Source organism: Malaclemys terrapin, chromosome 1 (genome assembly GCF_027887155.1).
Source record: "Malaclemys terrapin pileata isolate rMalTer1 chromosome 1, rMalTer1.hap1, whole genome shotgun sequence".
Classification (NCBI taxonomy): domain Eukaryota; kingdom Metazoa; phylum Chordata; order Testudines; family Emydidae; genus Malaclemys; species Malaclemys terrapin.
Genome location: NC_071505.1, coordinates 105,573,366 through 105,585,824, shown reverse-complemented (window position 1 = coordinate 105,585,824; position 12,459 = coordinate 105,573,366).

The window sequence follows — 12,459 nt, the reverse complement described above, 5'->3', positions numbered from 1 at the left end:
CAGCTGTCTATAGTGCCTCCTGTAACAGCTGCATGACAGCTACAACTCCCTGGGCTACTTCCCCATGGCCTCCTCCAAACACCTTCCTTATTCTCACCACAGGACCTTCCTCCTGGTGTCTGATAAAGCTGGTGCTCCTCAGTCCCCCAGCAGCACACCCTCTCACTCTCAGCTCCTTGCACCTCTTGCTCCCAGCTTCTCACACTACAAACTGAAGTGAGCTCCTTTTTAAAACCTGGGTGCCCTGATTAGCCTGCCTTAATTGATTCTAGCAGCTGCTTCTTAATTGGCTCCAGGTGTCGTAATTAGCCTGTCTGCCTTAACTGGTTCTAGCAGGTTCCTGATTACTCTAGTGCAGCTCCTACTCTGGTCACTCAGGGAACAGAAATCTACTCATCCAGTGGCCAGTATATTTGGCCTCTACCAGACTCCTGTACCCCACTGGTCTGGGTCTGTCACAATAGCTAAACATTGGAGCTGTAACTAATCTCTTATTCATACTAAAGAAGCCTAGATAAATAGCTGTAAATCTAACAGTCTTCATCTTTTCTAATGTTTCATCCATCTCTACATTAAATAAACCTTCCCCTTCAAAAGGAAGGTCTTCTGATCCTTATGTTTGTCTCATAAGGTGCACTGACTGAGCCATGCACCGACTGAGCCATGCATGCCTCCTTAGAAGTGATGGCTCAAGCTATTTACCCTAGCTGAACCATCTGAGGAGTCAAATGCTGCTCTGAGTTAGTGTTTGGCAACATTCTGCCCTTCCATGAGAAGAGCATTCACTAATCTCTTTAGCTTCTGTGGTAGTTCATTTAGGAATAAAATCTTTCCCTATAGATGGTATTGGTATCTTGCTATGACTACCTCATAATTTGAAATACATGTAGCTAAAGTAGTAGAAGAAAACATTTTCCTCCCAAAGGCATCTAGTCTTTTCCCTTTATTGTCAGATGGACTGGAGTGCAGCAGAGCACCTTTTGGCCTCTAAAGCTGTTTCTACTACTAATGAATTTGGAGACAGGTGGATAAGGAACACAGCCAGACCATCCTCAGGAAATTAGTACAATTTATCAGCCTTTTTCAATTAAGGTTAAGATGATGAAGGATTTTCCAGACTCTCTTTGCTGGTTGACACAATCCTTCCAATAATGGAAGTATAACCCTTTGTCTAGAAGCTGCTCCAAAAATATGAAAAATTGGATGAGATTTCTCAATTGAAACTGAGGGAATAGCCAATCTCTTTGCCATATGATCCATTAACTCATGAAATGCCACTGCATCTTCTGAAGGTGATGAAGTTGACTTATATCCCACATTTTTATCTGGGGATGTCATTCCTCCACAGTCTGATCCAACTCCTGCAACCCCATTAGTTCCTCCTCTTCCACCAAAAATTCCTTTCCTGCTATAAGAGTTAGCAGGGCTCACACATTTGATCAGAGCCCTAGCCTTTTGTAGAAAAGTTACTCCAGAGGTAAGAAGCAGGATTGAAGACAAAATGGAGATGATGCCTTTTATAGTCTTTTGCCATGTGGCCTGTGCTTCCTTTGTCCCAAACACAGGCTTTACAGCACATAGCATGGAAGCCTTAGAGTCCTCTGTCCACAGGCATACCACATGCTTTGCTGACTCATAAGGTGTCTTCCCTGGTTCCTTTTGATGGGCCATCAAACAGGTTAGGCAATGCCAACCTGTGAGGGGGTGTCACCCAGAAACACACCACAAGTTTGGAAATACAGATATACCCTACATATCTATAACTCATAATACAAATGTATAAACAAGATCATAATACTTGGCAAATTATAACATTTTTGCAGATACCTCACATGGCATATCTGGTCAGATTTCTTGCAATTTTATAATATTGGCATTATGATACTGTTAAAGTGTCCCACATATTCCACACAGCGTCACACCTTTGAATTCAGTTGTTGTACCTGGTCTCTGTACCCACTTGAAGAAGCCTTATTCCCATATGCTGGGAATTCTTGATAAAGAACCAGAGAAAGCCACTGAGGCCATTGCAGTCAATGTAGTATTTGCCAATCAGGCCAAAACCCCATATTTAGATCTGGATGCGCATATCTATCTATCTATATATCTTTGTATGAATCAGAGGCATGCAGATAGCTCTGTCCATAATACTCCTTCTGCTGATCCAATCTACAAATCAAATTTTTTTCTCTGATCCCAAGCTGTACTCAGTTCAGATAGAACCAGAGACGGCAATACCCTTGGCTGAAAAGAGAAATTAGAGAAAAATTCTTCTCTGGGGATCCAGAAAGAGTTCTTGGTGGTGGAGGAAGAGGAGAAATTTTAAAATCCTCTATGTGTCCTTTTCCTTCTGAAGACAAAAAAATTGAGTCTGTTGGAGTACATTCTCTTCTTGCTCCATTAATTCAACTGACTCAATGTCTGGCAGAACTGAGATCCGATCTGATCTATGAATCTGTGCCTGAACTATTATCCACTGTGGTGCTGTGCTATCAGTAACCAGTTCTGGAATATTCCCTCATTTCACCAATTCCTTAAATCTCTTTTCTGGAATTTGCTCATCTGGATCAGAGAATAACTGATCTAAGGAAGGTGGTTTCCTCACCTTCCCAAGGGGATGTATATCGCGACTCGGCTCCTTAAACATATCTTGTAAAGATACATTTTTCACCTGTGGATTGGCTCTTTTAAAAAGAGACTGAAACCACAGAGGGATGAAAACCCACATCTGTCTTGGCAGCAGTCTTTATTGAGAGGATTAACTCTAGACAGAGGCTGACACCTTAGAGGTTCTCTTTTTATGGACCTTGTCACTGGACCTCTTAGATAAATTATCTTCATCAAATTCTCTCTCCTCAGTGGACCTGTCTAGAGCAGATGGTCTATGGATTTTCCTAGAATCTTGTCTTCTGCCAGTTCCAGATGTTTTCACCAACAATGCCTCTTAACAGAACGGCTTTGAATTTATGGTGTTTTTCTTTGCTCTCCATGTAAGTGCAGAGCAAACTTGGGGGGCAAATGCCCTTCACCTAAATATGACTGGCACCTGGCATGTGTATCACATCAGGACCACCACTGGACAAGGTACACCTCTTTTGAAATCATGTTTCTTCTTTGGTTCCATTACATACTAGCTAAGTATAATACTAAACAACCTACAATGCTACAGACATCTCACAATTAGGATTTAAATTAGTTAATTATCATGGATCTGGAAGGATTCCAGAGCTCCACACAAGAAGTTCAGCTGGTTGAACTTAGAAGGAACTGAAGCATCTGGAGTGCCATGCCCCTTTTATACCCTTGCCCTGGCACGCTTCACATTTTTGGAGGGGGAAAGAGGTGAGGGAGGCACGTGAGTGCTCCAATGGCTATTGCTAGTTAAAGCTCTACTATTCAAGCTGCACTAGTCTGGAGCATCCCATGAGTGGGAACATGCAGAGGACACTTGAAGGAGAATATAAGCTTTCTTCCAATCTTCTGGCACTTATCCAGTGTTGCAAAACTTATTGAAAAAAAATCAACGTTGATGTTCAAGAGAGCTCCTGAGACAGATTTTGTAAGTCTTGGATGGAAGTTAACTGGACCAGTTGATGTAAAAACGTGCTCTTGTCCATCCTTCCAGTTGAGAGTAAAGGCTCACACAAGGACAGACTCATCCTGGATGTAATGCATGGCTGCGCAGATGGTGTTGACAGAAGGGCTTTGTCTTCCTCAACCATGGGATGCACGTTCCATGAAGGAGGACTGCTGGGAAGAGATGAAGTGTACCTGATGAAAGAGAAGGGCATCTTCCAACTTTCCAACTGAGTGAGTGCTTTAACTAGGTTCAAAGGGGGAAGCTGACAAAAGCCCTGCAGATAAGTATAGAAAGGTGACCTTGACAGAAGGCTGGAAGTCGGAGGGGGAAGGGGTAGAGGAATGTAAAATGTAAGGGTCATAGAAGCAACAAGAGAGAATACAGTGGGGAATCTGCTCAACGTCTTCAATATCTATACATATGCTCAAGGATTATGGGGAATAAACAGGAAGAACAGGAAGTCTGGACAAGGCATTTATACAAGAAGTATCCAAAACACAAGACTTGGTAGTAATGGGGGACTTTAACTAGCCAAACATCTGTTGGAAATGTAATACAATAAAGCATAAAATGTACAATACGTTCATAGAATGTGTTGGGGAAACGTCTTGTTCCAGAAGGTGGAGGAAGTAACCAGGGAGGCAGACATTTTAGATTTGATTCTGACTAACACAAAGGAATTAGTTGCGAATTTGAAGGTGGAAGGCAATTTGAGTGAAAGTAATCATGAAATGACGACTTTCATGATTCTAAGGAAAGGAAAGAATGAGAGCATCAGAATAAAGGACAACGGACTTCAAAAAAGCAGACTTACAACTGGTAGGTAGGTCCCATGTGAATGAAATCTAAGGAGAAAAGGAGATCAGGAAAGTTAGTAGTTTTTGGAAGAAACAATATAAAAAGGCACAAAAGCAAACTCTCTCAATGTAAAGGAAAGATAGGGAGAATAACAAGAAGCCAGTGTGGCTGCATCAGAAACTTTTTAATGAAATGAAAATCAAACAGGAGTTCTACAAAAAGTGGACAAATTGCTCAAGGTAAGTACAAATCGCTAAGATGAGTACAAAAGAATAGTGCAAGCATATAGGGGCAACATCAAAGACAGGCACAATATGAGTGACACCTAGCAAGAGTCATAAAAGGCAATAAGAAGAGGTTCTATAAATACATTAGGAGCGAGAAAAAAATGAAGGAAAGTGTAGATCCGCTACTTATTGGGGAAGAAGAGCTTATAATGGGCACAAAGAAGGCTGAGGTGTTTCATGCCCATTTTGCTTCAGTGTTCACTAAATGTTAATTGTGACCAGATGTTTAACACTATTAATATTGAAAACAAGAGGGAAGGGATGCAAGACAGAATAGGAAAAAAAAAGTTAAAAGAATATTTAGAGAAAAGTTAGATGTATTCAAGTCAGCAGAACCTGACAAAGTTCTTTTTAAGGTGCTTAGGGGACTAGCTGAAACGATCTCAGAACCACTAGCTATTATCTCTGAGAACTCATGGAGGATGGGTGAGATCCCAGAGGGTTGGAGAAGAGCAAACACAGTACCTACCTTTAAAAGGGGGAACAAAGAGGACCCAAGGAATTACAGACCAGTCACCCTAACTTAGATACCTGGAAAGATACTAGAACAGATTATTAATCAAATTTGTAAACACAGGAAAATAATAGGGTTATAAGGAATCGCCAGCATGAACGTCAAGAACAAGTAACGCCAAACCACCCTAACTTCCTTCTTTGACAGGGGACATGATATATCTTGATTTTTCTAAGGCTATTGAAACAGGCCCACATGAGATCATAAACAAACTAAGGAAATGTAGTCTAGATGAAAATAGTATAAAGGGGAATGCACACCTGTTGAAAGACCACACTCAAAGCAGTTATCAATGGTTTACCGTCAAACTGGGAGGAAATATTTAGTGGGATCTAGCTGAGAGATGTCCTGGGTCCAGTACTATAAAATGGGGAATAACTGATTAGTCAACAGTACTTCAGAAAAGGATGTGGGAGTTATAGTGGATCACAAATTGAGCATAAGACAATGTGATGCAATTGCAAAAAGACTAATATTCTAGGATGTATTAACAGGAGTATTGTACATAAGACACTGGAGGCAATTATTCTGCTCTATTCTACACTGGTGAGGCCTCAGCTGGAGTAGTGTCCAGTTTTTGGTGCCACACTTTATTCTCAGTGTCCACTGAAGGTAGAATAAGAAGTAGTAATCAGCTTGATCTGCAGCAAAGGAGATTTCAGTTAGATATTAAGGGGGTGGAGGGCTATAAGAATAGCTACATACTGGAACAGGATACCAAGGGAGATTGTAGAATTACTGTGATGGAGGATTTTTAAGAACTGGTTAGGCAAACACCTGCCAGGGATGGTATATTTGGTCCTGCATCAGCACAGGGGGCTGGACTAGATCTCTTGAGGTTTCTTTCAGCCCTGTATTTCTATAATCTGGTCATTTCCCTCCTTAAAAAGGCACATCCTCTTTTTAATACCATTTTATTTTATACCCACAGGCACCACAGAAGAGATTCTCTCAATGCTTTTGCTTTTACCCATTTCAAAGACATTGATTCCTCCCTGTCCACCTCTGAGGTTTTTTTCCCTATGTACAGTAACTCCTCACTTAAAGTCATCCTGATTAACGTTGTTTCATTGTTACGTTGCTGATCAATTAGGGAACATGCTCATTTATAGTTGCGCAATGCTCCCTTATAACGTTTGGCAGCCGCCTGCTTTGTCCACTGCTTGCAGAAAGAGCAGCCTGTTGCAGCTAGCTGGTGGCGGCTTGGAACCAGGGTGCACCAGCAGCCCCTCCCCCCCCCCCCCATCAGCTGCCCGCTCCCCTAAGTTCCCTATACCGCAGCCGCCCAGCAGGCTATCAACTGCCGGCAGTTCAGCCATCCCTCCTCCCACTGCCATGTGCTGCTCCTGCCCTCTGCCTTGGAGCTGCTCCCAGGAGCCTCCTGCTTGCTGTGCAGGGGGAGGGAGGGGAGAAGAGGGCTAATGTCAGAGTGTCCCCTGCCCCTCCGCTCCTGCCCCCCGCTTACCCCATCTCTATAGAGCGGGGGGCGGGAGGGGCACGATAGGGCTCAGGACAGAGGGAGCTTGCTTACAGCAGCTGATGTCTCAACTTGCTGATCTACTTAAAAAGGCAATGTACTTTGAGTGGGGTCAGAGTACTTAAAGGGGCAATGTACATCTCTCTCTCTCTCACACTCACACACACACACACACACACACACACACACACACGGCATGTCTCTCTGTCTGTCTGCCATGCTGTCTCCCCTCCCTCCATTTCTGCTGCCTTGTAGAGTGTGAGGCTACATTAACAATAACGTGTTAACCCTTGAGGGCTCAGCCAAGTATTAGTTCATCATTTAGCAGTAAAGCATTCCCTGGAAAATATCCCACCCTCCAACTCCACCACCTCAACCAAGCTTCACAAACATCATTACTGTGTATAGTATTAAAATTTTTGTTTAAAACTTATACTGTGTACACACACACACACACCCCTTTTGTCTGGTGAAAAAATTTCCCTGGAACCTACCCCCCACCCCATATTTACATTATTTGCTTAACATCATTTCGCTTCAATTTTTCAGGAACATAACTACAACTTTAAGTGAGGAGTTAGTGTAGTTTGATATCAGTACTTATTTGCTTGTACAATATTAACGCCCCTGTTAAAACATGATCTATCTAGAACTAGCTGCTGCTGCTAAATTAGAAGGTGCTTTTCTGAAGTCTTCTGGTGCACAGGATCTGGTCTGTCCAGTATCAATTCTACAAGCATGATTGAAATATTTTGTCCTATTGTTAATCTATGCAACCAGTTAACCACCTGTGGAAGGGTCTACTATTTGCATAGTAACTGAAATCTCAAAAAGATGATGGAAGCAAATAATGGACTCATGAAGTTTCATACAATCCTCCTACACCCAGATAAAGTTGCACCCCTTAGACAGAAAACCACTTCCAAAAAAAATATACGCAAACTATTTTAAGTGTTAATCCTTATTTTGAAGCCATTCATTAACACTGTGGTTTGCTTGATTTTAGTGTAAGTACCAATGAGTATGGTAGAATTGATTGTGTTCATTTTACTGAGCAATTTTAAATGTAGGACAAGGCTGAGGCTTATGGGAGCATCCTTTAACTTCAAAGGACATGAGAAAAATCCCAGAATGGCTGTAGAACAAGAAAGGCAAACTTCCAAGGACAGATACATATTTCTAATACTAAAATCCAGAAAGTGGCAGTAAAACTGACTAGACACAACTCTAACAGAAACATTAATGATCAATTACCTCTGACCCATAATTCAGATGAAAAGAAGAACAGGAGTACTTGTGGCACCTTAGAGACTAACAAATTTATTAGAGCATAAGCTTTCGTGGACTACAGCCCACTTCTTTGGATGCATAGAATGGAACATATATTGAGGAGATATATATACACACATACAGAGAGCATGAACAGGTGGGAGTTGTCTTACCAACTCTGAGAGGCCAATTAATTAAGTATAAAAAACTTTTGAAGTGATAATCAAGCTAGCCCAGTACAGACAGTTTGATAAGAAGTGTGAGAATACTTACAAGGGGAGATAGATTCAATGTTTGTAATGGCTCAGCCATTCCCAGTCTTTATTCAAACCGGAGTTGATTGTGTCTAGTTTGCATATCCATTCTAGCTCAGCAGTCTCTCGTTGGAGTCTGTTTTTGAAGTTTTTCTATTGTAAGATAGCCACCCGCAGGTCTGTCATTGAATGACCAGACAGGTTAAAGTGTTCTCCCACTGGTTTTTGGGTATTATGATTCCTGATGTCAGATTTGTGTCCATTAATTCTTTTGCGTAGAGACAAAAAAAAAAGGGGACGAGAGCTAAGGAAGGCCTTTTTTTTGTAGTGCTATGGGTACCCGCATGGCCCCACAATATGCCAACATTTTTATGGCTGACTTAGAACAACGCTTCCTTAGCTCTCGTCCCCTAACGCCCCTACTCTACTTCCGCTACATTGATGACATCTTCATCATCTGGACCCATGGAAAAGAAGCCCTTGAGGAATTTCACCATGATTTCAATAATTTCCATCCCACCATCAACCTCAGCCTAGATCAATCCACACAAGCGGTCCATTTCCTGGACACTACTGTGCTAATAAGCGATGGTCACATAAATACCACCCTATACCGGAAACCTGCTGACCGCTACACTTACCTACATGCCTCCAGCTTCCATCCAGGACACACCACACGATCCATTGTCTACAGCCAAGCTCTAAGATATAACCGCATTTGCTCTAATCCCTCAGATAGAGACAAGCACCTACAAGATCTCTATCAAGCATTCTTAAAACTACAATACCCACCTGCTGAAGTGAAAAAACAGATTGACAGAGCCAGACGAGTACCCAGAAGTCACCTCCTACAAGACAGGCCCAACAAAGAAAATAACAGAACACCACTAGCTGTCACCTTCAGCCTCCAACTAAAACCTCTCCAGCGCATCATCAGAGATCTACAACCTATCCCGAAAGATGATCCTTTACTCTCACAGATCTTGGGAGACAGACCTGTCCTCGCTTACAGACAACCCCCCAACCTAAAGCAAATACTCACCAGCAACCACACATCACTGAACAAAACCACTGACCCAGGAACCTATCCTTGTAACAAAGCCCGATGCCAACTCTGTCCACATATCTATTCAAGTGACATCATCATAGGACCTAATCACATCAGCCATACCATCAGGGGCTCGTTCACCTGCACATCTACCAATGTGATATATGCCACCATGTGCCAGCAATGCCCCTCTGCCATGTACATTGGCCAAACCGGACAGTCTCTACGCAAAAGAATTAATGGACACAAATCTGACATCAGGAATCATAATACCCAAAAACCAGTGGGAGAACACTTTAACCTGTCTGGTCATTCAATGACAGACCTGCGGGTGGCTATCTTACAACAGAAAAACTTCAAAAACAGACTCCAACGAGAGACTGCTGAGCTAAAATGGATATGCAAACTAGACACAATCAACTCCGGTTTGAATAAAGACTGGGAATGGCTGAGCCATTACAAACATTGAATCTATCTCCCCTTGTAAGTATTCTCACACTTCTTATCAAACTGTCTGTACTGGGCTAGCTTGATTATCACTTCAAAAGTTTTTTATACTTACTTAATTGGCCTCTCAGAGTTGGTAAGACAACTCCCACCTGTTCATGCTCTCTGTATGTGTGTATATATATCTCCTCAATATATGTTCCATTCTATGCATCCAAAGAAGTGGGCTGTAATCCACGAAAGCTTATGCTCTAATAAATTTGTTAATCTCTAAGGCGCCACAAGTACTCTTGTTCTTTTGGCCTGTAATAAGAGTTTTGTCAATTTTGGAAAGGGCACCAGTGCTAGCATTTTTATCGGTGCCATAGTTCCTGAAGTAAGCCTGTCTTCTTTCCCAGAGCTGGGAAACGGTGCTGATGTTTGTAGGTCTGACCAGTTAGGATCGCTAGTTTCTTCATGTTGGTACCGGAGGTACTCAGACGGGCCCTAGAGCAGTGTCCCCTGGCAGACAATGCAACAGACGAACTCAGGGATAGTGTTCTGGTGGGCTGTGCTTCAGTGTGTGAGGAAGGAGCCTGTTTCTTTTCATCTGAGTGAGAAAGAGAAGACTCTCTCTTCGAGGGATGTTGGGACTGAGGATTGGCAGATGACCCGCTGAGTGTGAGGGCCTCTCTGGGGAACAGTCCAGGCCCAGGTCTGTTGCCGGTCACAGCGATTTCTCCCCAAGGAGAAGTTTTAATCTGTCTCAGTCTTTTCTGGCTTTGGGTTTCAGGACAAGGCAGTGGGAACACTTTTGTGGGACATCTCTCTCTCCCAGGCAGCAAATGCACTGTGGGTGGCCTCCGTTACTGGGAGGGGGCCCTGCAAGAAACACACCTCTTAAACCCAGGAGATCTGGGCATAAATGTGAAAGAAAAAGCTTCCTAAGCAGGAATGGTGGGAAACTGAAACCAAACCTATGAAATGACTGAAAGTAAAGTTAAAAAAATGTATATGAAAAAAATTATACATATATACACACACATAGATATGTTTTGTCATCTAACTACACTACACTAACAGGTAAGGCACTATTTAGTAAAGCAATAGGAGAAGTGGGTTCTGCTGCGGATTCTGTCCCAGACCAAAGGCAGTAGAGAAGGAACTGGGGGTGGTCAGACCGCACAGTGTTTTTTATATGTCCCACTCACAGCTTGAGGGGGGAGGTGCACATGTGCCATCCGATGGGCACTGCTGATGAAGATCTCCTGTCCCTATGAGTGCTCCACCTGGGACATCGCTCCAAGAAGAACTATGGTACTTTTCTTCTTAATAAAAGATTCTGTTCTTAAATCCACATGACCACCATGGGGCTTCTTTTTTAAACTCAAGATCTGAGGTAAATTTAGCTATTAAAGTGAGTAATATATCCCTTTATAAGCAATCTACATATGCTTATTATTTATAAGAATTATTATAAGAATATTGTAAGAATTTGCTTGGCACTACTGGAAGGCCACTGAGGCTAAAAGTTAGATGTGGATTATGTACAAAACTAATTCCTCCCTGCCCTCAACCCCATGCCAGACACTTGTTATCCATCCATCTGCATATACTATACCCAACACTTAGTTCAAGGAAAAAAGCTGTTGGTGAAGGAAAAGTGATCATATTAATCTGAAATATTCTACTATTACTGCAAGAGTATTGAGGGGAAAAAAGTGTTTTTAGAAGTTAAAAATACCATTGTACAAATTCTCTCCTTCCCCACATTGTGCGTAAAAGTGGTTCTCAACCAGGGATTCGGGACAACGGGGTGTGTGTGTGTCTGTGAGAGTGAGTGAGTGAGAGGTTTCAGGGGGGCTGCCAAGCAGGGCCAGTGTTAGACTCGCTGGGGCCCAGGGCAGAAAGCCAAAGCTTTACCACATGGGGCTGAAACCCCTGCGGCTGCAGTTGAAACCCGAGCAATGTAGCTTTGCAGGGCCTCCTGGGGCATGAGGCCCCAGGCAATTCTCTACTTGCTACCCCCTAACACTGGCCCTGGCTTTTATATACAGAAACACAGTTGTTGTGGCACAGCTGGGCCATGGAGTTTTTATAGCATGTTGGAGGGGGCCTCAAAGAAAAAGGTTGAGAAACACTGCCATATATTATGGGCCAGTAACTTGGCTGCTGTCCTCCCCAAAGGTGGCTGAATTTTGCTGGTATAGAGTAGAAAAGCACTTTGGGTTGACTGGCACTATATGTTAAAATTAACTTCCACTAACAGTGCCCTTTCAAGATATTAGTTACCAACATAAAAATACCCTTTGTGTTATCCTCTTTGGATGTACTCTAAGTATGTTTATTCAGAAAATGAGGTTCTGCCTTCCTTAGCCAAGTAGAAATAGGCTGACGTGGGTTAAGCTTCTGCAAGTTATCTTATAAACATCTGAATGTCAAATGAGTGCATATATACCCATACAATTATGAATTGTCACTGGCAGTGGCACCATTTGAACTGCTTTGGAATGCTAACAATGTGTGGTGAATGTGTCCCACGTGTATTTACCACTTTTTAAGAAGCAAGCTGTGCATACAGCATTAGCAGATAAGTTTATGATTTCAAAATAGAAAACTACAAAAAAAAATCCAAGTCTAAGTGAAGCTTCTCATTTTGGAATACTAGTTTGTCCCTTATAATTTTTATAACAATATTCTATTTCATTATAAGAAATACCACTCTGTACCATAAGTTATTTCTTTTAAAATACGTGCATTTAAAAACTGAATTTGTTTTGGACAAAATTTAAATGAGACCTAGATT